We start from the raw sequence: 24,108 nt of genomic DNA on the forward strand, positions 1-24,108 counted from the left end.
TATGAGTGTTTGAGAGGTACACTTTGCCTTCTTTATCTTGATATGCCTTTGCCCTAACCTCAAGAAGTCCACTCTTGTAGCAGGAAAACAGATGGCTTCCAGGAACTATCAGTCACAAAGATGAAACAAAACGTCAGCTAGAACGTACTTTCTGTGATTTGATTCCCCTCTCAAGCAGACTCGAATTGGCCCAGCAGGCCCCGACTGCCCCTGGGTTGAAGGGTGCTCTTGGGGAAGAAGAAGGTGACCCAGAAGACTCTGGAGAGTCAGAGGGAGGGTATGCTGGAGGAATGGGGGGCAGATACCAGCTCAACCCAAGACACAGGAAGACCATCCTTTGGTCCTTTGTTCATCATTCTGTTTTCTGACGCAATCTATTATTTTTTAGTGAAGAACAATTAATAAAACACATGGAGGTAAACTTGATTTTCTCTCTGTGCTGGAAACTCAAGAAAATGGAACCAGGTGCTCTGTTTTTCCATATTGTCCTACTGCTTCCTGCTGGTGTTATTGATGGCCCTTCTGGGTATTCACTTTTCTGAGTAAGGCAGACCGTAGCTTATAAATGAATGACTCTAAGATTTTACTGCTCTTGGTATCTGTGTCATGAGAAGAACGTAGATGTTCTTTAGTAATGACTTTTACTTGCAATGTTACTGTCACCTCTGGTGATGACTCGGATCCACTCATGTGTTCACTCAGTATTTGTTGAAGACATCCTAGGTACCAGGCAGTGCATTAGGCACTAGGACACAGACAGAAACAAAATCACCCTCATCCTTACTCTGGCAGCTTACTCTCTGATGAGAAGGAGAATAAACTGAGATGTGGCCAGAAAATATTCTCTTAATGTCAATTGTATGTCTTCTTCTTTAAAAATTATATTTGGTATATACATCATTTATGTAGACAATATAATACAATAGTACATGTACATACCTTAAAATGAATACTTCTCCATATATTGGGAAGATGAATTCAATTGGTTTTTACTGATAAATAATTAAGATAAAACAGATTTAGAGAACTTTGGTCTGAAGGATGGGCAATGAATTAGAAAGTCAGTCAGAAGGTTGAAAGACTTGGGATCATTTATCTTGAAGTAAAAACAGCTTTTACTAAGTAAGACGTCTTGAAATATGTGAGTACCATGCTCGCCCTTTCTTCTGTATCCCAGCACCCACAGTTCTCTGTGTGGAGTATTCTTTCCTAACATTTGCACCTGATTCACAGGCATTTAATCTTCTCTGCTCGGCTGAGCAGCCCTGTCCTCCAAGGAGCCTTTGCAGGCCCAAGCAATTGAGATGTGCTTTGTTCTTCTCAGGCTCCTCAAATGAGCATTATTGCTGAGCCTGACAGCTCTTAACTCCGATTATGTCCCTCTCCAGGACAACATGGACTGCTTTGTCTTGTTAGCCTCTGCTACTTGTATGTCTCCCATTCTCTGGTAGTGTCTGCTCCTTGGTGCCTGTGTAGGGCCTAGGGTTCGAGTTCCCTTTGGCTGGAGAGAGCCTTGAGGAAGACAGAGGGAGGTAGCTGGAGGGCAGTGCCAATCCAAGGATGGGGCCAGAACAGAAACCATTGTGGAGCTGGGTGTGAGGCATCACACTTAGTGAAGGCACTAGTCATGCATAAGCAGCACACACTAGAGTGTGGCTCTCCTGGGGAAATCGCTAGAAATGTTTAAAACTAATAAGAGCAATGCAACTCAGTGGAAGACATCAAAGGGAGTATGTCCACGTTTACATCTTTTTTTAGGCATATAGCATGCAGAGATAATATTAAGACAAATTTGGCATGAAATAGCACTTAATCCTCTTACCCTCTAAGGATTAAAAAAGGTTTCAAGTCCTCAGATTGAAAATTTTAGCTTTTTTTGACTCCACTGACCACTGCAGAATTCATATATGTAATTTATGATTTTAATTACTTGATCTAATGGCCATGCTTCACTCTAGGCTCTTGATACTCCAACAAGCCTCCTGGTCAACTATGCAACTAGTAGCCTCTCTCCTCATTATTGTGGTTTTGTTTTTTACCTTTGTTTTTATCCTTGATTTACCACAAAATATTCTGGGTATATGACAAATGTGTGAGAATTTAGTTCCCAGCTAAGATAGAGAAAATCACCAGAGAGGCTTATTGTCAGTGAGGAGGAAAATGAAACCATAAGCACAGATAATGAGTCAGTGGGAGCTGCAGCCTTATCCTCTGCAGTCCTCCTGCAAATTATGTCCACTTTTGTGATTATTATTGCTTGTAAGCTTCTGGACCAAGTGGCATCATTGGAGCACATAATAACCATCTGTAAAATGGTGAAGGAAGACGGCGTGATGTGGTGTGAGGTGTGGGAATGGCTAAGTCTTCCTCATTAGTTCACTCCAGATTCCGATGGGCCTGTGTGTTTTAATTGCCTGAGAGTTGCCCAATGAGCATGCCTGGAGGTTGCCTTCCCTTGGGGACAGCACCAGGACTTCAATTACTATAATGATAGAGCCTCAAAAAACAAGTAAAACAATATAATACACAATATTTTCCTCATATTTTTGTCTGGAAATATCTCTAAGTTTCCCGCTATACTGTTTCCCTTCTTCAGTATATTAGAGAGGGCAGATCAGTTGTCTTAACAAATAATTCTAATGTGTCAGGAGTTTAACACAATGGTTTACCTCTCACAATCCTATAGATTTGGGGATGATATAGGAAAGAGGTGACACTGGATTGGAGATGTGTGTTGGGAAGGGCTTGCTCCACATAGTCACTCAGGGATTCAGGCTCTTTTCAATTAGAAGGTCAGCCATTGTCTAGGGCAGGGTTTCCTAGTCTCAGCACTACTAATATTTCAGGCCAGATAAGTATTTGCTACAGAGAGCTGTCCTCAGAATTTTAAGATGTTTAGCAGCATCCCTGATCTCTGCTCAATAGTTGCCAGGAGCACCTTGCCTAGTTGTGACAACCAAAAAGTCTCTCAACATTGCCAAACATCCCCAGGGGCAAACTGCCCCTAACTGAGAACTGATAGTGTAGGGCCTCAGTGTTGTCCCCTGGCTCCTATGTAGTGGCCAGCAGGCAGGGGAAGAGAAAGCATGGGGAATCATAAGGGACATTGTGTGTTGCCCCCATTCCACTACCCAGACACAGTTCTATGACTCCATAAAGGAGGCTGGGAAATATGGTGAAACTGTGAAAAAAAAAAAAAAAAACCCTAGAAAAATCCTAAAAGATAGAAATGATATTTTGACTTAAAATGACAACAGTACATACCATTTATGAGTACTTCAACTCTGTGCAAATGATATCTATCTTCATATATTTCTGAGTTTTTCTTCCTTGTAAATTTCAGTTGATGTTTTGTTGATATATTTCACATATATTGTGTGTGTGTGTGTATACATATAGAATTTCTCCACCGAATTTCTTCTCACAATATAATTATCAACTAAAGCAGCAGAAGTTGATATGATATATAATAAAACCCAAACCAAATCAAACAGTTGATCCTTTGTGTTGGAACATGATGGAAGCATGTTTAATCACTGTAAGAAATCTTTCAGAAACTTGGAATAGGATGATTGTGGATGGAGGGAAAAGTAACCCCAGGCAGATGCTCAGGTGTTAGAGGATTCCACGTCCTTCTGTATGTAGTGAGGGAGGAATGATTACTTGCACAGTATAAAATCTGTAAGAAAGTGTGTGTATTGGGAGGAGGATTAGTAAAAAAACCATGGTACATGTGATCTAATGTATTATAATAATATATATGTTTTTTTTTGAGGGGATAATGTCACCCTTAAAAACATAGGTCTAAATACTGGACAAGTGACAATGTTCACTGACTTTAATTCCATGCGGACTGTTGTACTGGGTGTAGAGGTAGGTACAAAGGAAATAGAAGTCATGGCCCATGTACTCCAGGAATTTACAGGCAAATAGATTATATACACATGCCAGTGAATATGGATCATTTTGGCTGACAGCCAGATGTAGATACATTCACTGTTCACTCTATCTTCCCACATTTTCCACGAAGTATCTCACACAAAATAAGTAGGACAGTTTGAAAGAGTTCTTCATCAAACAAACCAGTATTTTGTGTCCTTTATGATATATCCCAGACCACTTGGAGATTAAGCATGGGTCTACATGGGCACAAAGAGAGGTTGGAATACTTTTTTTTTTTTTTTAAAGATTTTATTTATTTATTTGAGAGAGAGAGAATGAGAGACAGAGAGCATGAGAGGGAGGAGGGTCAGAGGGAGAAGCAGACTCCTTGCCGAGCAGGGAGCCCGATGCGGGACTTGATCCCGGGACTCCAGGATCATGACCTGAGCCGAAGGCAGTCGCTTAACCAACTGAGCCACCCAGGTGCCCCAGGAATACTTTTTGAGTAAACTGAATCAGTGTGGATTATCAGTTGGGTGGTTTTGGTTTCTCTCCACTCCTCTTCATCACCCACAAGTCTACGAAGACCCTCCATTAAGTCAGATTTCTGCCAGAACAGAGAGCCTTAACTTTCCAAACCTCTTTGCTTGCATAGCTATGGCTTGGGTCAGTGGGAGCATGACTGAGAAGGCTGTCCAGGGCTGCCACTGAAGCCTGTCTCTGATTTGGAGTTATTTGGGACTCGTTCATTTAGGAATGGACTAGGTCAGTGGTGTCATGACAAAGACACTGCTTTTCTTCAGGGAGGTGACACTACCCCTCTAGGAGCAAAGCATGCTTCACATTGGTGTCTGAAGCAGAGGACCATGTAGAGTCTTACAGTCCTGCGTAAGTTTGGGTCTTGCTGGTCTTCACCTTTGTTAAACAGGAACAAAAGTGAAGCATTGAAGGACTGCTTTCAATTTTCCCTTTCCTTTCTTCCCTATCCTCACCTGTGCTGGCACCTGGCAATTATTTAACAGTCAGGGTGTTGTAGGCAAGGCAAGGTCCAGCTGGTCACAGGCTTCCACTTTTGAACAGAACACGCAACACCAGAGCCATGGGGTCTTCATGGAGCTGGGTCATGGGCACTTGAACTTTTAAGCACACTTGGTGATTTGTTTGAATTTGTGTTGGAGGAAAAGACCCAAGTGAAATAGTATAATACCCACTCAGGCTAACATTGGTGAAACCCTTTTTAGTTTTAGAATGTGAATTCCTTCACTTCCCAGGTTTCCTCTGATGCTGGATTATCTGTATAAACTGATAAGTTTCCAAAAGCTAGCTAAAAAATAATTCCAAATAGAGTTCCTCCTCAAGTAATCTAGCAAGTATTTTGGGGCATGGATCCTTATCTTGTTTTGTTTTAGTTACACAGTGCTCTGTTCTTTAACAGCTGTGGTCTTGTGAGAAAAGCTGACATTAACTGAGATCCTGGACTTCTACAAAGCCACACAGGTGGGTTATCTTGTTAAAATCTCATGAGGAAACCTGTGAAATAAATACTTCTTAATATCCTCATTCTATGGAAGAAGAAACTGTGGTAAAGGAACTTAGATTGCCGACAGCTACAGAGCTGGCCCATCTAGGGACCAGACTCTGAATCTAGATCCATATACTCTGAGCTTGGCTTACAATCAATGCTCACAAAGCTAATGTTTCGGTGAGGCCATATTGATGGGGGAAGAGCTTAAGGATACCCCTGTAATTATTTGGTAAATTAGTTCCTCCCATCTTCCCTTTCTACTCAGTTTCTCAACAATATTTTTTTCCTGAAAAGTTCTAGCTCTTTAGCAAATGTTTATACTTCTCTTTTATTTCTTCAGGAGACCATCATGAAGGAGTACATTCTTAGTGCATGAGGGAAACTGTGCCATCTGCAGTTTCTCTTGAAATCATTGATTTGCATTCTTATGATGGTCGGTCAGGGCCGACTGTCAGGGGCCCAGCAAAACCAAGAATGCATGCAGAAACAAAACCTTTGTCTGGAAGTGACTGTGATGGACTGAATTGTGTCCCTTCTCCTCTCCCCCACTCCCCACTAGATGTATATGTTGAAGCCCTAACTCCTAATGTGAGATATGGAGATAGTTAGGTTTAAATAAGATCATGAGGGTAGAGCCCCCATGATGTGATTTGTGTCCTTATAAGAAAAGGAAGTGTCCAGAGTCCTCGCTCCACCATGTGAGGGCATAGTGGGAAGGCAGCCAACTATAAGCCAAGAAAAGGGCCTTCACCAGATACTGGATCTGTTGGCACCTTGATCATGGACTTCCCAGCCTCCAGAACTGTGAGAAATAAATGTCTGTTGTGTAAGTCACCCACCCAGTCTATGGTACTCTGTTATAGCAGCCAGTGCTGACTAAGACAGTGAGTGTGATTCTGGACACTCAGCATAGCCCTAGTTGTAACTATTAGACCTATGCTAGCATTTAACATTAGTGTTACTTCTGGAAATCTGTATTTTTCAAAACCTCCTGAGATGATTGTAAGGATCCATCAGATTTAGAAAACACTCACCTAGATCAGGGGTGGGCAAATGTTTTTCATAAAGGGGCAAATAGTGAATGTTTTCAGCTTTGCAGGACATGCGGTCTCTATGAAAATTACTCAACTCTTATGTTGTAGCATGAAAGCAGTCACAGACGATACTTTAAATGAATGGACAGTTAGGTTTGGCCCACGGGTCACAGTTTGCCAACCTCTGGCCTAGATTATTAGTATTTGTATTAGTCAGTGGAGGTTACTATAACAAAATGCCACAGACTTGAGTGGTTTAAACAACAGACATGTATTTGTTTACGGTTCTGGAGGTTACAAGTCCCAGATCTAGATCCGGCAGGGTCTGTTCCTGGTGAAGAGACTCTTCCTGGCTTGCAGATGGCCACCTTCTTACTTCATACTCACATGGTGGAGAGAGAGAAGGAACCCTTTGGTGTCTCTTCTTATAAGGACACTGATTTTACTGGTTCAGGGTCCCACCTCTATGATCTCATTTAACCCTAATTATCTCCTAAACATCCTAACTTCCAATATTGTTACATTGGGGTTAGGGCTTCAACGAATGAATTGGGGGGGCAGTGGGGGCACACAAACAAAAAGTCCATATTAGTACTCCCTAGGCTAATAAGTAGATGGACTTTTTGAGGATTTGAGTTTGGCTTTAATAAGTTATTACTCAGCAGACATTTATTAAACATGGGCCATACACAGGCAATATAATAGGTACTGGGTAGACAAAATGTCCCCACTTCTAAAGAGTTCATTTACATCAGTTGTTCCCAAACAAATTGATTATCAGAATTCATCTCAGGTGTGTTAAAATGCAGGTTCTCATTCCTTACCCACACACCTAATCCTAGTCTCTGGAGAGGTACTAGTAATCTTTTTATAAAATATTCACTGGCGATATGAAAAAAAAAAACAAAAAACTGATCTGGGACTATGAGGATAAGGGCTGTTTTCTGAGCTGACTTAGGGGCTGTACTCTATTCAGTGTCATTCTATGATTTCTGTAGTGTTAAACATGAGCCATGGTATAGTGGAAAGAACCCTTAACTTAGAATCAGGAAACCCATGTTTGAAACTTGGTATAATTACTCATTAATTATGTGACTCTGGGCAAGGTATATAATCTACATGTTTCCTCACATGTTTAGGGGATAAAATAGTTATTTAGGAGGGTTACCATAATAAAATAATATATAAAAGTATTTTGACAATGAGAAATAGTGCATATAGTAATTGTTGTTGCGATATTATTGTTATGCATAAAATCCAGCCTTACCCCCGAAGAATCATCATGGCCTCCAGGTCAGACTGGACAACTCTCTTTGGTGGCGTTTTGGGAGAGGACCAGGGATACAGAAAGAAAACATTTCTATTTGCTTTACCATCACTTTCATTATAGAATAATTACAACTGAGAAGAGCTATTAACAAATATCATTTGGTGATACTTAGTATAGGTTTGCCAATCCTTAGAGGCTCAACTGAAATACTGCTTTTTTGTTCAGATTTCACTTTCCTATTAAATCTTACACGGATAAGAACCCAAAGTATGGAAAAGCCAGATGGGCTATTTGAAATCATTATAGCTCAGCAATGCCTTTGTCCTCAGAATGAAGATTTTTCTAGACCATTGGTTAACAGAGATGGGCCCTTTGAGTATTTTGAACAGTTTGAAGGAAATCAGCCCCATAAATTTAGTTTCCCTCAACAAAACAGATTTGCTAACTCAGTTTTCCATATAAATCTATTCCCACAAGAGCTAATATCTTCTGTTTCTCCTGAATGCCAGAAATTCTACTATCAATAAAATAAAAATGAGATTTTTACACTTTGAGTTAGCATATCAGTATACATGGACGAGTGAACTCCAGTGTTCAGGGATTTTAAAAATAAAGTTCACTGAATCAGCGTGCACACACACATTCCTTTGCCTGAAGAGTGGAGCAGGTGGGTTTAGGAGTATTTGGTCTTTAGGAAGAGAGGAGGCAGGCATCACCCCTCATGTCACATTTAAATGGTAATGAAATGTCTGTGAAAACTCATCTGTGGCCAGATGGAAATGCAAGGGAAAATGCCTGCACCACTGTGGGTCTATTTAGGCATCTAAGAAACAACACAGGGTACAGTTAAGACAGAATTCTTGGTATACCCTTTTCAAGAAGTTACAAGAATTTTGAAAGTCCCAAATGTACTGACTGAACACTAAACCAAAACAAACAACCCATTGTTTTGCCCTATTTGTAGACCTCCCTGTCAGGACTTCAAGGCAGTGCGTTCTTGTAGCACTGCCTTGTCTCTGGTTGCCCAGGCTTTTTGACCTGCAGGCTTCCTCTTCCTCACAGCCCTGGGCCCTGTGAGGCTCAGTGTCCTCCAGGATCTTCGCCTGGTTTGCAGGACCCTGGCACTGCCCGAACCGCCCCCCGCCTGCTGCTTTCTGTAGTACATTCAGCCCCTACCACCAGCTAGACACAGGCAGAGCATCATAACCTGACCCTTCCTCTGCTTCTGACCCAGGTCCCCACAAGTAGGTCCTGAAGTAGTTTGGGAGTTGTAGGAAAGGCTCACTGGCAGGCACTGTGGAGGTTTTCTTTCGAGTTGCTATTTATTCAAGTGAGCAGGCCTGCGCGGTGCACAACGCCCCTTGTGTGCAGTGAGTTCTACGTGCGCGAGTCCACCCCTTTCTGGTTCCTGCTGGCTCCTCCTCAGGACGCTCTCTTAGCACAGTTCCGGACCATGACCAGCAGCCTCCTGGCCAAAGTGCTCCTGGATCACTAGGCAGTGCCTCTTCTCGCTGCACCGCACCCCGCGTATAGGTAGCTCAAGCCGCCAAGTGAGGGGCCAGCTCCGACGCAGGTTAGAACAGGCTGGCAGCAAGGCCCGAGCCTCTAGCCGGGGGAGGCCTCCCTCCCCCGGGGGGAGAGCCCCGCCTCCGGTCCCTGCAGGGCGCGGGTAGGTCTTTGGGGCGGGCCGATGACATCAGCCCGCCCCTGTCGGGCGCACGGGGCGGGGCGGGGCGGCGCCGCTCCAGCCGGCCTCCGGCGGGCCAGGGTGATGGATGGCCGTGCTGGACGGCCCGCATCCACCGTGGCCGCCGGCGTCCGGCCCCCGCCCCGCCGGCTCCGCGTCGCCGGGCCGCGCACGCCCCTGCACCCGCCGGGCAGGCGGGGAGCCCGGTGCTCTTGGCAGGCGCTTTCAGGGCCTGCAAGCAAACAAGGCCTGCACTCTTCTCCCCACTTGCGAGGACTGGTCTCCTTTCCCGTCTTCTCCCTACTGCAACCCCCGCCACCCCTTCCCAGGCGCTCACAATTAATTGCAATTTATTGAAGAAGTCCGGGTTGAGGCTTCCAAGCTAGGTTTCCCTCCCGAGAGGCGCTACTCCCCGCTTGGCGCCGCTTTTAGAGACCGGCCCTCCCGGGAAGCCAGGGGCGGGGGTTCTGGGGAGGAGCGGGGCGCAGATGCTGCTAGCGCCGGCTCGGCTTCCGGTCTCTCCATTCCCACCAGCCTCTCCCCTCCACGCATCTGTTTTCGTTTTCCTAGCGTTTAAACTTGATTCTCCCCCCACCTCCGTGTCCTCCCACCACTCCCAGGAAAGACAGAAGATGGATTTCATCTGGGCCCTGAAAGAGGGCAAGGAGCAGTCAGCGACTGGGGACACCAGGAAATGCAAAGTGCAAACTGTCACCTGGGCCTCCTCCAGAGGAAAATAAAAGAATGTTACTAGTTTTAATTAAGACTCCAACTAAAAGTTCCATTACTTTTTTTCCCTTAAACAAGCTTTACCAGTGGCATGTGAGGCACATGAACTAAAAGGTTTCCCAGTATAATATGTTTTTCTTTTTTTTTTTAACATTGGTAAACTGTGGAATCCTTAGTTCATCACGTCTCTGTGCCTCAGTATATGGATCTTTAGAAATGACCCTAACCCTATTTACTCCTCATGCTGCTGTACCTAATTAGCTACTGCACCCCTCATCTCAGTACAGGTTGTTGGAGAGGGTAGTAAAGAAATGTTTGCACAACATACTTCAACTTTCTCTCTTTAAATTGGGTGTCCTAGGGCTTGAGGAGGGAGGAAGGAAGTGGAAGGCATCAGGCTGGTCAATCTCAGGGGCTGCCCATTGCCCCCACCGCACAACCTGCCTGAGCTCTCCAAAGACACTCCCCAGTCATACAGTCTTACAGTTTTAGCACAGTTGTGTTTTTATTAAAAAAATTTAAAAATATAAACTTAAAGCTAAAGGGATTAAGCACTCTGCTGAAACTTGAGTCTCTGAGGCGGTTGAGAGTGATGAAAACATCTCCCAAATCATATCATGGAGCGAGGCCCTCATGGAGGAAGAGTTCTTTCCCCCAACTATCCCATAAAACTCACTTCCCCAAGGATTTCCATCAGCTGGCCTGTGACTTCAGGGTCACTCAACAGGAGAGCTTGACTGTGCTTACTCCTTGAGATGTACTTGGGGTTCATTTCCATTGCTTTGTGGGGTGGGGGAAATAACTGCTTTGCTGGAACATTCCTCCAACAAGGAGGAGGTGCTGTGGCTGAGGTACTGGGCTTTTTCCTGGAGTTGTCTGTGAAGGCAATTTACCTGTTCTTCAGAGCCAATATGATGCCTCTGACATGGTACTTCAAAAGGACTCTAGATATTTTTGGGATCAGTGTCAAAATTTGCTAAAAACAGGATTTTTGTTTTTCACTTGAATACACTCTTTACAGTTTCAGCTGATAGGACAAATTCTAAGTTGCCTAATGCAAATTACCTAACACAAATTTGCTATAATGTGAGAAAAAAATAAGAATGAAAAATTCCGATTTGTGTACATGTATGTATTTATATATAAATTCTAATTATTTTAACATTTAATGTTTTTATACTGTATTTGCCATTATACAAAACATACACAATACAAGGACTTTTGATAAGAAAACAACATGAAATGACTTATTTTAACTTAAGGATTAAAAAAAAATTAGGTTTTTTTTTTTGCTTTGATTCGTCTGTAAGTCTTTGTACCCAGAAGCACAAGAAGATACCAGAATCTGAAGCCAACCTCTCATGAAATTGCTAGGTTAGCTCAGTCTCCAAATCAAACATGCTCAATAGCCCCCCTTGAAATGGAAACCAAAAGTGAGAATTTCCCCCGACCCCCTTCTCCCTCCTCCTCCTTCTCCTTTGTATTAAATATCATTTGAAACAATCGGCAACTTTTCTCTGGCAATGAGTAACTGGCAGGAAAGCAGAAAGAACCATTTCAGAACTAAGGAAGAGAAACATCTCTGTGACCCCTCTTTCATTTTCATCTAAAGAAGTGAACCATTGAAAGTGTTAATGTGGTCATCAAGGTCCGCCTGCCTGTGGAGCTCCTCAATGACTGCTTTCCACCTGGCCCCAGGGGCCATCCCATTCCCAGCAACTTCCAAGAATTGCCCAGGGCCATGAAGTTAATCTCTCTCCCATGGCCTTCCATTTGCGGGGAACACTGGAGAGGCTGAAGTTGTTCTCAATGCAGCACCTTCACTGAAATGTTGAATGGACAAGGAAAGAAGATTCAGAACTACAGGGAAAGTAAGCAACACAAACATTTCTCAAAGGAAAGGCTGTTTTCAACAGGCAGTTGGTGACCCTTGCCTTGTTGAGAAGTGAGGGCACAGTATGCTGTTTGTGAAGGGGAAACACTGTATCTTTATGCAGAATTTGGGAGGTTAATAGGTCTGAGATTTATGGAAACAAGGAAGGATTTAAAAATAAGAATAAGAAGAAACCACCCCTTGCCTGGCCACAGGTGCAGTAGAAGTGGGGGCCTCTCCTCCCTCGTGGGGCTAGGAGACTTGCCTCCTGAAAGTCAGTGTTAAGTAATGTTCCGTTCTGCAGGACCTCATCTGACCCTCTGTGTATTGGGATCAAGATACAGTGAGGAGGTCAGGGCTCCACTTGGAAAGAGCAGGCTTGCTGTCCAGAAACAAAGTTGGGCTATGGAGGATTTGAAAGGTCCTAGGACTCTGGGGGACAAGACTTGAAACTTTATGTTCTGGATTGCTGCAATCTCTGGAATCCACTCTTCTGGGTCTCTGGGTCTCCCCTGTGTCTCAGTTGAGCTTGACACGAAGAAAGGCAGCTTGGTGTAGTGGACCAGATAATGGCTCTACCGAAAGTTGCTCCGGCCAGTTACTAAATCTCTGAGCAGGGTTTGGAGTCAGACTGTTCAGGTTTCAATACTAGCACCAGCTGTGCGATCTCCAGTAAGATATCCAACCTTTCTGTGCTTTAGTTTCTTGCCTATAAAATGGACATAGTGAAAATGCCCAGCTCATTTGGTTGCTATGAGAATTAAATGATAAAATGCATGTGTTTTGGTTAGAATTTTGGCTTGCAAACAACATAGATGACCTCTGGCTAACTTAAGCAGGGAACAAATTTATGAGAAGGCTACCACGGAGAAAGCAGGAGAAGTAGGTTTAGAAAACGTGCAAGAACCAAGGAAGGCTGGAACTTGGTGGCCCTAGGTGCTGCTTGGGAATCAGGTGCTGCCTCAGGACTGGGTTCCACGGCCGTGGGGAGACTGCCTGACTGTGGCCGAGAGGGAATCATTTTCTCTGGATTCAGTGGCCCATCTGAAGCGTAGGAGGCAAGGCACCAGGGCATATGTTGAGGGAAAGTGGGACTCATTCCCCCCAAATAGGATGAAAATTTAGAAGTTGAGCTACTAATCAGTGAAAAATATCCACTAAGGCTCAAAGTGTGTAGAATAACACCTTGCAAGTGGCAAGCACTCAGTAGAAGCTGGTGGTTACAATGATTTATTTCTATATTCTATGAAATGGTTATGATAGCACCTGCCTGAAAAGGCATAAATGTATCAAAGACCAAGTCCAGTACTTAGCAGGTAATAGTAATAATACATGCTTCACACATTCTAGCTGGTATTATAAGAATAGTATAGATGAGTGAAATTCATGGATAAATTACAATATTTTAGTCTGATTAGTGGCTTCAATGTCCTTCTCCATAACTCACTTTAAAAATCACTGTAAAGGAGCAAATCGGCCAAGTTTCCTCTCCTTGGTTTACTTTTCTACTTCACTATTGACACTTCCTTATAACCATCCCCACTTCATAAGAGAGAAAACATTTGCTGAAAGCTTTCTCCTAAAATCAAATTCTAATGAAAAATGTACACGTGACACAGAGAGCAGCATATATTCATTTTCATGTTAGTTTCTAAATCTTAGGCAAATGCTTATTTTTAACTCAGAAGAATGTATACTGTCTTAGAAAACAAATGTGAATGATGTCACTTTACAGAATTTTTCACAGGGTTGGAATTGTGTGTGTTAGCAGTTCTCTTAGGTTTTTTGACGACAGCAAATGAACAATGAAACTTTTTAGTATTTTGTATCTTTCTTCAGCTCCTTATTAAAAATGTAACCTGCTGTAGTCAAGGATCAAGATCCAGAGGAGAGAAAATGGGTGTGCTGTAGGCGTCTCCTGGAAACACACATCTCTTAGATGGTATGTTTCTGTATAAGGAAACCACAACCTTTGCAAGGTGCCACTGTTACATGTTTCCATAGCAATCTGTCCTTCCAATCCTCCTGCAATTATTTGATACATTATGTCCATTTGTTTAATCTTTTTTGTCCCCATTAAGATCCACAAGGGCAGGAGTGTTTGTTAGGTATGCCCTGGGGGGCCCAGCTGTGGATTAGTACTTGGACTTTTGAGCTGGATGACCTGGCTGAAGCATCAGATTTGCTGTTTCCTTGTTACGTGACTTGCACAAGTGACTTCAGTGCTCTGTCTCAGTTTCCTCATCTGTAATGTCGGGGGTAATATGTCGTCTACCTCATTAGGTACCTCCAAGGTTAAAGGAGGTAACAACGCCTGAAGACTGCCTATGACAATGTAAGGCCAACAATAAATGCCAGCAATGAGCTAGTTGTTGACTGGCTGAGTTGTGGGTCATCTGTCTTGCAGTGAGTGGATCTGCCCACCCCAAGGATGGAAAACTTTAAAGCCATTTGACACCAACTGAAATATCAAGACCATTTGCAAATGGCCTATTAGAGACACAAACGTAAAAGGCTCAGGATTCAGGATGCATTCTGGAAACAAAACAATGGAAAACTTGAGAAAGCCGTTGTGAAATACTTAGGTCTAGATCCTGGTTTTGATGAGTTAGAAAAGCTGACTTTGACAGCATTTTCCACTTGGGGCAGGAATTTGTTTATAGTGCTCACCCAAAAGCAAGCCAGTGATTCTAGTGGTTTTGAACAACTCTGCACACTTTAGCTCACTTGGGAAGGGGGTTTCTGCACATTGGCAGTGACATGGATATGTAGAGGATGAGGATATTAAACAGAGTAAGCTGATGTTCTTTTTCTGCCCTGGCAACTGCTCACTCATTGAGATGGCTGTTGAGGAGTGGGCATTGCTTTTCCAAAATGCAGTTAGGTTAAGATAAATGTACAATGAGGGAATGGACACTTGGAATCATGAGAATCCCTTTCCCTCCCCCCTCTGTTTTAACAGTGCTGTACCCATTTTGAGACCCTAATTAGGGTTTTATAAGTAAATTTGACTCTGAAGCTACAGGATAAAATGCGACAGTCTGCTGGTAAACCCAGGTGCCTGTGTTTAGATCTGGATTTCTCAGCTGCAGGGCCCTCTCCAGGATTCCTTTTGAATATGCATTTCATTTTTCATTGAGATTAAAGCTGCTGAGAGATTTAGACAGATGGATGGGAGCCTCAGTTGTAGAGCTTTCCTGGCAACCAACATAAAATTGTGAAGTACAGCAGGTGGAAGTTGGTTGATTAGGTTGGATATTTGCTATTCTGTGAATCCAGTGGGCTGCCCACTTGTGTTCATATGCACATGGGGTCCACATCCATTCATTTTTGTGGATGCTTCATGGATTTGGTCTGTCTCAGGGTCTCCCATCTTCTTGCTACTTGCTCCTATAACTCCAGATAACATTGGCTAGGTTAAATGAAATCCTTCTGCAGCTGGCTTAGTTCCAACCTTTTTCATTATTTTCTTTGCACTGAGTACAAGAAGAAGTGGGCTTTGGGCCTCTGAATGTCCAAGCTAGAAGGACAAAATTTCACTGACCTATGTTTGTAAGTAGTCTAATGCTTAGAATATGCTATAGAAAAGTCTTTGGGGGAGGGGAGAAGATGGCAATAAGTTGGCACTATTAAAGATGGTACCTTCACAGAATAAACATCCAGGAGGAAACCACAATATTGACCACAATGGGCTGGACCGCAGACCACAAACCAAGAATAGACAGGCGACCACTTCCTGAATACAGCGACTTTGCTTGCCAGGGTCATGGAGGAGGCAGCTGTGAACAAAAGTGCAGGATTCACCTGGGCTTTTGCTTGTGCAGGACGCCGAGGACCGGGAGTCTGCTAACACCTGGGTTTCAGATTTCTCCTGGAAGCAGCTGTTCACACAGAGCGGGAAAGAAGACAAGAGGGCCCCCGATCTCACCCATGCTATACATCTTCCAACCCAGAAAAGGAGGCAGCCAGAGGAGATAGAAGGAAACCTCAAATTATTTTTTCTTTGTCATGAAAACATGTCTTATCTATGTTCCATTCGGATTGTAAATTAGCGTATAGAAGAATACATGATACAACTCCCTATTTACATGAGCATTATCAGTGTGCTTTGCACGCTCTTGAGAAGAGTCACACACTTAAGGCATAATGAAATCATTCCTTATCTATTGTCACTGATGCGCAATTTAGAATCTGTGTGTGCAATTAGATTTGGCTTGAGATGGGAATTCATTTCTCAGCAGGATTGCTCACTGAATTACTTTACTGTCTCTTTATTTCCGTAGTGGGGTCCTTTCATACCAGTATAGGAGAAAATGCTGTGCTGGGTAAATCCAGTAAAGGACAAGGAAGTGACTGGTGGTTTCCTTGGGCCTTGCTTACCAGGTCTATTTCCTTTCCTACTGTTTGGCAGCAAAGAAGAGTCAAGAATAAAAACCCAAGGCTGGTTGCTTTCAAATAAAGAGAACCCCAAAACGTGTTGGCTGTGGAAATTCATACTCAATAGTGAACACTTTTTCTTCCACACTGAAATACTGATCCCTGGATCAGACTTTCAGGTCCATGGGACATTTTTCCCTTTGCTTGAGCATCAGGATTTTCTTTTTTAAAAATGAGACAGGGAGCATTGTTAAGAATATAACTGTGGTTCACAAACACCTGCTCACCCTCCCACATCATGCATGCATGTACAAGTCAATTTTTCAGCAAGTACAGGTCTATTTCCCAATTGCTTCAACAGGTAAAAACTGGCAGAATTTTCTGGCATAACATGCACTCTAATTGTCCTTCTAGCTGATACCTGTTCTGAGCTGCTCCAAATGGATTTATTATAAAGCCCTCCTATGATCATCCAACTGTGAAGCGTTCCAGTGGGCTTGCTTTTAAAGCTTGGTGGTTGCACAGACCATATAGAAGGAATCAGAGAATTACAAAGTCAGAGGAAGCCCTGTGTGGCTGCTGTTGGCTTCCCAACCACCCTGGGCAGAACAGGTGTATGTAAAGGTGATTCTCACTCCCGGGAGACAGCGCCTCGGGGAACTGCAAGTCAGGGCATGCAGAGAGGTTTTCAGGAGTGAGGTGTAAAATTCCAAAGGTTTGGGTTCAGTTCAGATAAGCACCCACATGTTTGGATCTTCAGTAGAAACCTGTCTGAAATGTCTCAAACAGCCTGTTAAGTTGGGCTGGAAATCTTGCAGGAACTCCATTTCTCCTGAGGTTTTTGGTACTTCCTGTAGGAGTCAGCCCAGAATAGCCTTTCCATGTCTGAGCCAAAGATGGAAAAGTAATGAAACAGCCTTCTCACTTTCTATTGTTTTGTGTTAAAAGATTGTGCGTATTTGATGGTTGTGAGTGCTTTACACAGAGATGAAGTCATAGGAAAGTTCAGACATTTAGGCTCCTGTTTGGTTTGGGGAGTCTGCAGAGGCAGCGTTGGGAGTGGGCTCTCCTTCCATGTATAGCCCTTTTCCTGAAGCTGGTTGTTTTTATTCCGAGAAAGGGGAAAAGAGGCAGGGCTGGATGGTGGACCCACATTGTGCTGGTGGCCCCGGTTTCCAGGAGTTCATGAAATGACCATGCTGATCAACAAATCTGAGTTGATTTCCTGGAGATTCAGCTCCTTCAGGCAGCACTAAGAGGGAAGGCATTTCACTTGTCTGTGCCTCTGCGAAGCTGGCCAGGAGGACCTCAGGCTCTTTCCAAGCCCCTCGCTGCTCTTGAGTATCATATAAAGACTACTTCAGGCCTTTTCCTGCAGCAGAGGCAAATAACTCACTAGCTGCTTATGCCAGTAACAAAACTGGATGATTTTCTCGACACCATTATGTTTGGCATACTTGAAGCCTAAGACAGTCTCCACGGAGCAGCCTCTCTTAGGGCTTCTGAATGACAAGGCCTGGTCTGAGTGTGCCCTGGGGCAACTTTCTCCTGGTGAGAAGTGTGACAGTTTGTGCTTAGTGGCAGATCCAAAACAGTACTGCAGATTGGCTTCCTTATGTGTTACCTCTCCTTACCGACCGTCTGATTTTCAGAATGGAGAAGGACTGGTAAGCAAGTCTTCCAGCCATTTCCTGCATTTTCTCAGTGTCCCCTTCTGTTGCTCATTTTAATATAATATCAACGTGATTTGGGAAAAGATTTTCCTCAGAGGCCATGTAGGATCATAAGACCCACCGTCTGGGCTTTCCTGTCTGGTCCAGCTCTTCTGAGGGACAGGGAAGGCTGTGGAGTACAGGCCGTTGGAGGGCCTCCCTGTGGGGGCCTGGTGATTCAGCTCAGGAGGCGGGTCCTGGACTTGGCAAGCACCCTGCTCTGGTACTAGGAAGCGCCGCCTTGCTGTGATGGGTGGGGTGGCTCAGCCCACATCTCTGCGAGCACACGGAAAACCTGCTGTCTGATGTGAGAGTGGAGCTGTCTGGGGAGATCTGGGGGGTGGAAACCCCCCCCACCCCTGGGTTTGCCAGGCTGAGCGGGTGGGATTGGGGCCTCCATTCAGAGACAAGAGGCTCAGCCCACCTCCTGTAGGGGACCCTTGCTTGTCTGCAGCCCTGGGTCCCCTAGCTACAGAGAGGTCAACCAGAGAGGCATCTCCTAATTGTGGGGAAGTGTAGCAATGTCTAAAGCCGAAAGATACAGAACATTTGGAAATATTTGAAGAAAAGATCAAAGCCTATGAATTTAATTACCCAGCCCCACCTCATTAGCTCCTGCCTGGCTGTTCAGTCTTCTGTGCTGACAGTTACTGATGGGTTGCTGTCCTCTGTGCTCCCTCCCCCTGGCTGGGCTGCACCCGGGGGTGGCAGGTTTTCAGAGATTTGCAAGGGACAATTACTGACAGTTTGCAGTGGGGGCAGTTGGGGGCAGAACTGCCATAGTGGAGGGACAGAGGCCTTGTTAGTGCCTCTAACATATTATGGGCTTGTGTGTACTTGTGAGTAAAAGTCTTGATTTTTCAGAATTCTAAGGCTTCAGAGGTACTGTCTGATGGGCAAACTTCAGAGGTATGAGTGGTGAAACATCTCCAGCAAAGAATGTTCTTTTGCTAGAATTGGCTGGGGTCTGGAGTGGGTGCGTGGAGTTATAGCCTCCTAGGGTAGGGTTCTAGGTGTCAGTGACCAGGGTTGGCTGCAATCCAGGCTCTGCATGGGATTGGGGGGCATGCGGAAGGACTGTCCCCAATCAGTGACTGGAGTTAGGGAGCTATCCTGGTTTTCCTGGACTTACCTGCTCTGCTCAGAGCAGGGAAAATGGGAGGTTCAGGCAGTGGGTCTCTGCTGCCCTGATGAAATCGACACCAAGTACTTTATAAATGATCAGAATAAAATGTATTTTTCGTCCAACTACCATGGGAAAAATACATCCAGAATCTGTAACATTATTTTGCTTAATTTTGTCCTCAAGCTTTGCAGAGCACTTTGATGAGCAAAACAAAACAAAACAAAACAAAACATGAAACAAAAAAGCCACTATCATAAAATGATACTTTTATATCTTTTGGTTAATGCTTATTTGTAGGAATAAAAGTTGTTTTGTTTTTTGTGAGTGCTGACACAGGCATTTAGTAGAATGCATATTTACAAATGTTCATACTTCTTGAACTTCCCCTCACACCTGCTTTCTTCATGGGTTTTGGCTTTTCTGGGGGGGGGGGGTTGAATGTAGCAGATATGCACAAGGTGAATTCTGCCCCCCCAGAACTCTGGCCCTGCAGTTGACCTTCTGTGCTGGTTTCATTTTTCTTTGTGTCTCAAATACTTTCCTCAGGAAATATATTTTAGGTGACCACCCCCCCCACACACACACCACAAACTCTCCTTGGGAATGCCTTTTACGGGCTTCATTTCAGTGTTGGTTCTTTGGTTTTCTTTTCCTTTGCAATATCTCAAGGCTTCCCTTTTGCCCCCCCCCCCCCCCCATTTTCTGGGCATCTTAATGTTTTGGTCTTTATATTCAAGACCCCCCATCTGTTTTGTATTCCTGAACTTTCTTTAACTACCACAGACTTTGCTGGGTTCTGGGACCCCAACAGGAAACAGGATCTTTCCCAGGCTCAAGGAGCTCTTGGGGAGACAGAGGAGGAGTCTCCTCTGGGCACATGCAGCCGGGAGTGCTGGGCCCACCCAGCGACTTCTGCACAGCACATCACATCAACCAACATGCTTGACAGAAACCCCAATCTTTCCTCTGGGAAGGAGGTATTTTCAAATACTGTATTATTTTTCTAAGCAACATTTTGGAAGTTCTGTATTTATTTTCTATGGAATTTTGCTAGTCTCCCTTCTCTGCCAAGAAGCCTGGGGAAGCTAGGGAAACCCACCAACCAGACTGCAGTGAGCTGGGGCATTCTTGCAGAAGATGTGAGAGGAGGCCCAGCACACTTGCCTTGTAACCCCCTCCTGCAGCTCAGCCATACTCATGTCCTGTTTCAGGGAGCAGTGCAGTGCACGTGGTGTTCTGGGCCCTTCACCTGACTATTTGAGTCTCTACATAAAAAAAAAAAAAAAATGGACCCAACCCTTGGCCCTTGCCCTTTAGCTCCCACATTGCTCTAGGTCCACATGGATGGGAGGGCAGCCCCCAAGATCTGTGGAATGCACTCGTCCTTCTCATGCTTTCTGAAGCTTTTGTTTGTTTATCCTTCACACATGGTCTGCTGCTGAGACTGCCAGAGTGGGGTTCTCACTTCTTTCTTTTGGTGTGTAAAAAGCACAGACATGTCATGTTTATTATTGTTGAGTTTTTCTCAGCTAAGCTGAAGACATACATCAAGATGGTTTTACTCAGGGGACTGAGTTCAGACATTTCACAACATATAAATAATGGTCTTTAACATGAGCCACTTATTCTGTCTTTCTTGTTTATGAACAATTTTTCTTATTTAATTTTAATAAAATGACAAATGCACAGTTTGTGGGCTTAGGATCTAATTGTAGATTCTTGACCTAATCTCATGCATTGTTGGCACTGGGAAAATTTCCTTCAAAATGGTGGTTAAATCTTGCTGAATCCCATTGTGTGCCTACCACACACTGCAGAAGGTGCTGGGGGTGTCCTGGTCAAGACAAAGATCAACAATGTCCACTTTGGGTTCAATCACAGTACATTCTTTCAGTTTGGTCTGAAATGAACTTGTGTAACAACTATTTGTGTAGCTTGAATTAGCAAGCCAAAGGAACTTCAATAAATCATAAAGCCATAAACTAATTTCTCCTGGAGAACCTTAATCCTAGATCTTTTTAAAACTCACTGGCCATTCAGTCTCTGACTTGGAGCTTCTATTAGTTTTTCAAACATAATACATCATACTTTCTGGAAAAGGGTTGTGTGCAATGGCTACTCTGACCTCCCAGATTTTGGCATCTCAAAATGCCTAGAGGCATGTCTGAACGAAAACTTGTACAGCAGAGTCTTTCCTTGTTACAGCCAGCCTGCTTCCTCTAAAGTTCACATGTTCTCCCCGAAAACATGTGGTATCTATGTGAATCAGTAATTTTGCAAAAGTCATGATTTAATTTAATAATGTTGATTTTGGTTGCCCTGACCATCCAAATGAACATTTTCCGAGCTCTAAAATGAAATTGAAAGCTATTTTCTCTTCACCTTATTTCCATAACTTTGCAGACTCCGATTTGGCGCAAAGGAAAATTGCCAAAATGCAAAACATTTGGGACATGACACAAAAAAACTCAGGAGGCATTATTAAGCATTTAGCATCTAAAGGTTCCAGATTTTAATCCAACGTATTATTTACTAATGTTTTGGAGCCAGGCAGACTTGGACTTGCATCCCACTCTTGCCACCATTAGTCATATCCCTGAGCAAATGCTTTTCTTATCCAGGTATCCTCTTTGGAAACACGAAGCAAATAGGCACCTACCTCCTAGGACTATGGCTACAACACCAGTGCCTGGTACACAGTAGGTGCTCAGTATGGGCAAATTTGACTAATTGTGGTGTTTTGGGCTCTGTTCCTTTCTTCCATCCATGTGATCTACCAAATTTAAGAAATTGGATCCCTTAAATACCAATCACCATGTGTTCATAGTCAGTGGACTTTTTCTCCTAAGAAAGGAGGGGAGAATGGGGGCATGTTGGAGACTGAGGTATGGTATAATGATGGAAGGAACAGAAAGTTGGGTCAGGCTAAATTTACTGATATGGGCTTATTAAGCAGACATTGTGCATTGGTGAGTTAGGGCTCTAACACATTATTTGGTTGGCTGACCAAACAATGGACCACAGGATGGACCCCTGTGAGAGAATTGGAAATCCCAGACACACCTTGGTTTACTGTAGAGTAATTCAAAGACTTAGGGAGATTGAGATGTCAAAGTGGATATGTCATTTGTCACCCATGCTGAGAGGGTCCAAAGGCATACCTTTCATAACCATGAGAAATAACTTAGGAGGGGAGCCTGGCACTGTTGAAGAGTTCTGTGTTTGCTCTGCTCTGTAGGCCAGACCTCAGTGGGAACTGTAGCCACTCAACTGGAAAACCTAAAAGTAATGGGGGTAATTGGATCCTGGGGCTGCAGGAGCCAAGAGGTGGCCCTCAGCCACCAAACACAAGGAGAGTGTGGTGACCATCATAGATACTAGAGTCAAAGCAGCTAACAGAATGGTATGATCGTGTAGATCATATGGTGTTGGTTCATTGATTGTGGTATTCCTAGAGGTGAAATAGATGGGAGACCTGTTAAATTCTTACTTGATCTGTATCAGCAGAAAAATTCAAGGTCAAGCAAACAAAAGTTTAACCTGATTTTTTTTTTTTAAGATTTTATTTATTTATTTGTCAGAAAGAGCGTGTGAGAGAGTACAAACAGGGGAAGGGGAAGGCAGAGCAGGCAGAGGGAGAAGCAGGCTCCCCGCTGAGCAGGGAGCTAGATGCAGGACTCGCTCCCAGGACCCTGGGATCATAACTTGAGCCAAAGGCAGACACTTAACTGACTGAGCCACCCATGTGTCCCTAACCTGAATCTTAAAAACAGAGAGTAACAGCCTCCTGATTCTCAGACTTGAGCCAGGTCACAGACCCAGAACCCCTTGAATGAAAAGGAGGTGCGGTCCCCTCTAGGAAGGACCTTGGTACACTGCCACTTGTGAGTTAGAAAGGGCTCTAACATTTTGTTTGGTTCATTTTATACCATTGATCCTTTTTCTAGTCTTCCCAAAGGTACACGCAGCCTTTAGATTTGAGCTGCAGATTGGTCTCCTAGGTCTGCAGCCTGCTGGCCCATCCTATACAGATTTTGGACTTGCTGTCTCCATAATCAGGTGAGTAACTGTCCCTCTCAGCACACATCCTATTGGTTCTGTTGCCTGGAGAACCCTGACTAATATAGATGTAGTAGAGTTATACACAAAGCCAGGGGCCAACTATTAGTGCCCAACACCCCAGACTGAGAGTGTGCCCATCTCTGTCTCCCATGCTCTGTCGTGGCTCCTCCCAGGCTCTCTCTGCTTGACAATGACCACCTCCTTCGGTCCCCGGTCCTTGCTACATTGTATCCTTTCCCATGGCCCTGTGGGCCTTAGTGTCCTCTTCCTTCTTTTTCATTATCTCTATAGCATGTCTCATCATTCAATATACTATATATTTTATTGGTTATTTTGTTTTTTTATCTGGTTCTTAACCCCAGACCATAAGCTCAATAAGGGTAGATTTTGTTTTGTTTTATTTTGTTTTGTTCACCTTGTATCCCAGTCTCTAGATAGTGCTGGGTACTTAATAGGTATTCACCATTAAATGAATAAATCCTCTTTTGTAATGGTTATTTCTCTCAGAGACCAGATTTCTCTCTTTCTTTCTCCCTTTTTCTTTTCTTTTCTTTCTTTTTCTTTCTTTCTTTCTTCTCTTTCTTTTTCTTTCTTCCTTCCTTCCTTTCTTCTTTCTTTCTCCATCATCCCTCCCTCCCTCTCCCTCCCTCTTTCTTTCTCCTTCCCCCCTCTCTCTCCCCCTTTCTCTCTCTTCCTTCCTTCCTTTTCTCTCTCTTTCCTTTTTTCTTTCTTTCTTCTTTCTTTCTCTTTCCTTTTTCTTTCTTTCTCTCTCTTTCTTTTCTTTCTTTCTTTCTTTCTTTCTTTCTTTCTTTCTTTCTTTCTTTCTTTCTT

This window comes from Mirounga leonina, unplaced genomic scaffold (assembly GCF_011800145.1).
Source record: "Mirounga leonina isolate KUSES-001 unplaced genomic scaffold, KU_Mleo_1.0 Mir_165, whole genome shotgun sequence".
Taxonomy (NCBI): domain Eukaryota; kingdom Metazoa; phylum Chordata; class Mammalia; order Carnivora; family Phocidae; genus Mirounga; species Mirounga leonina.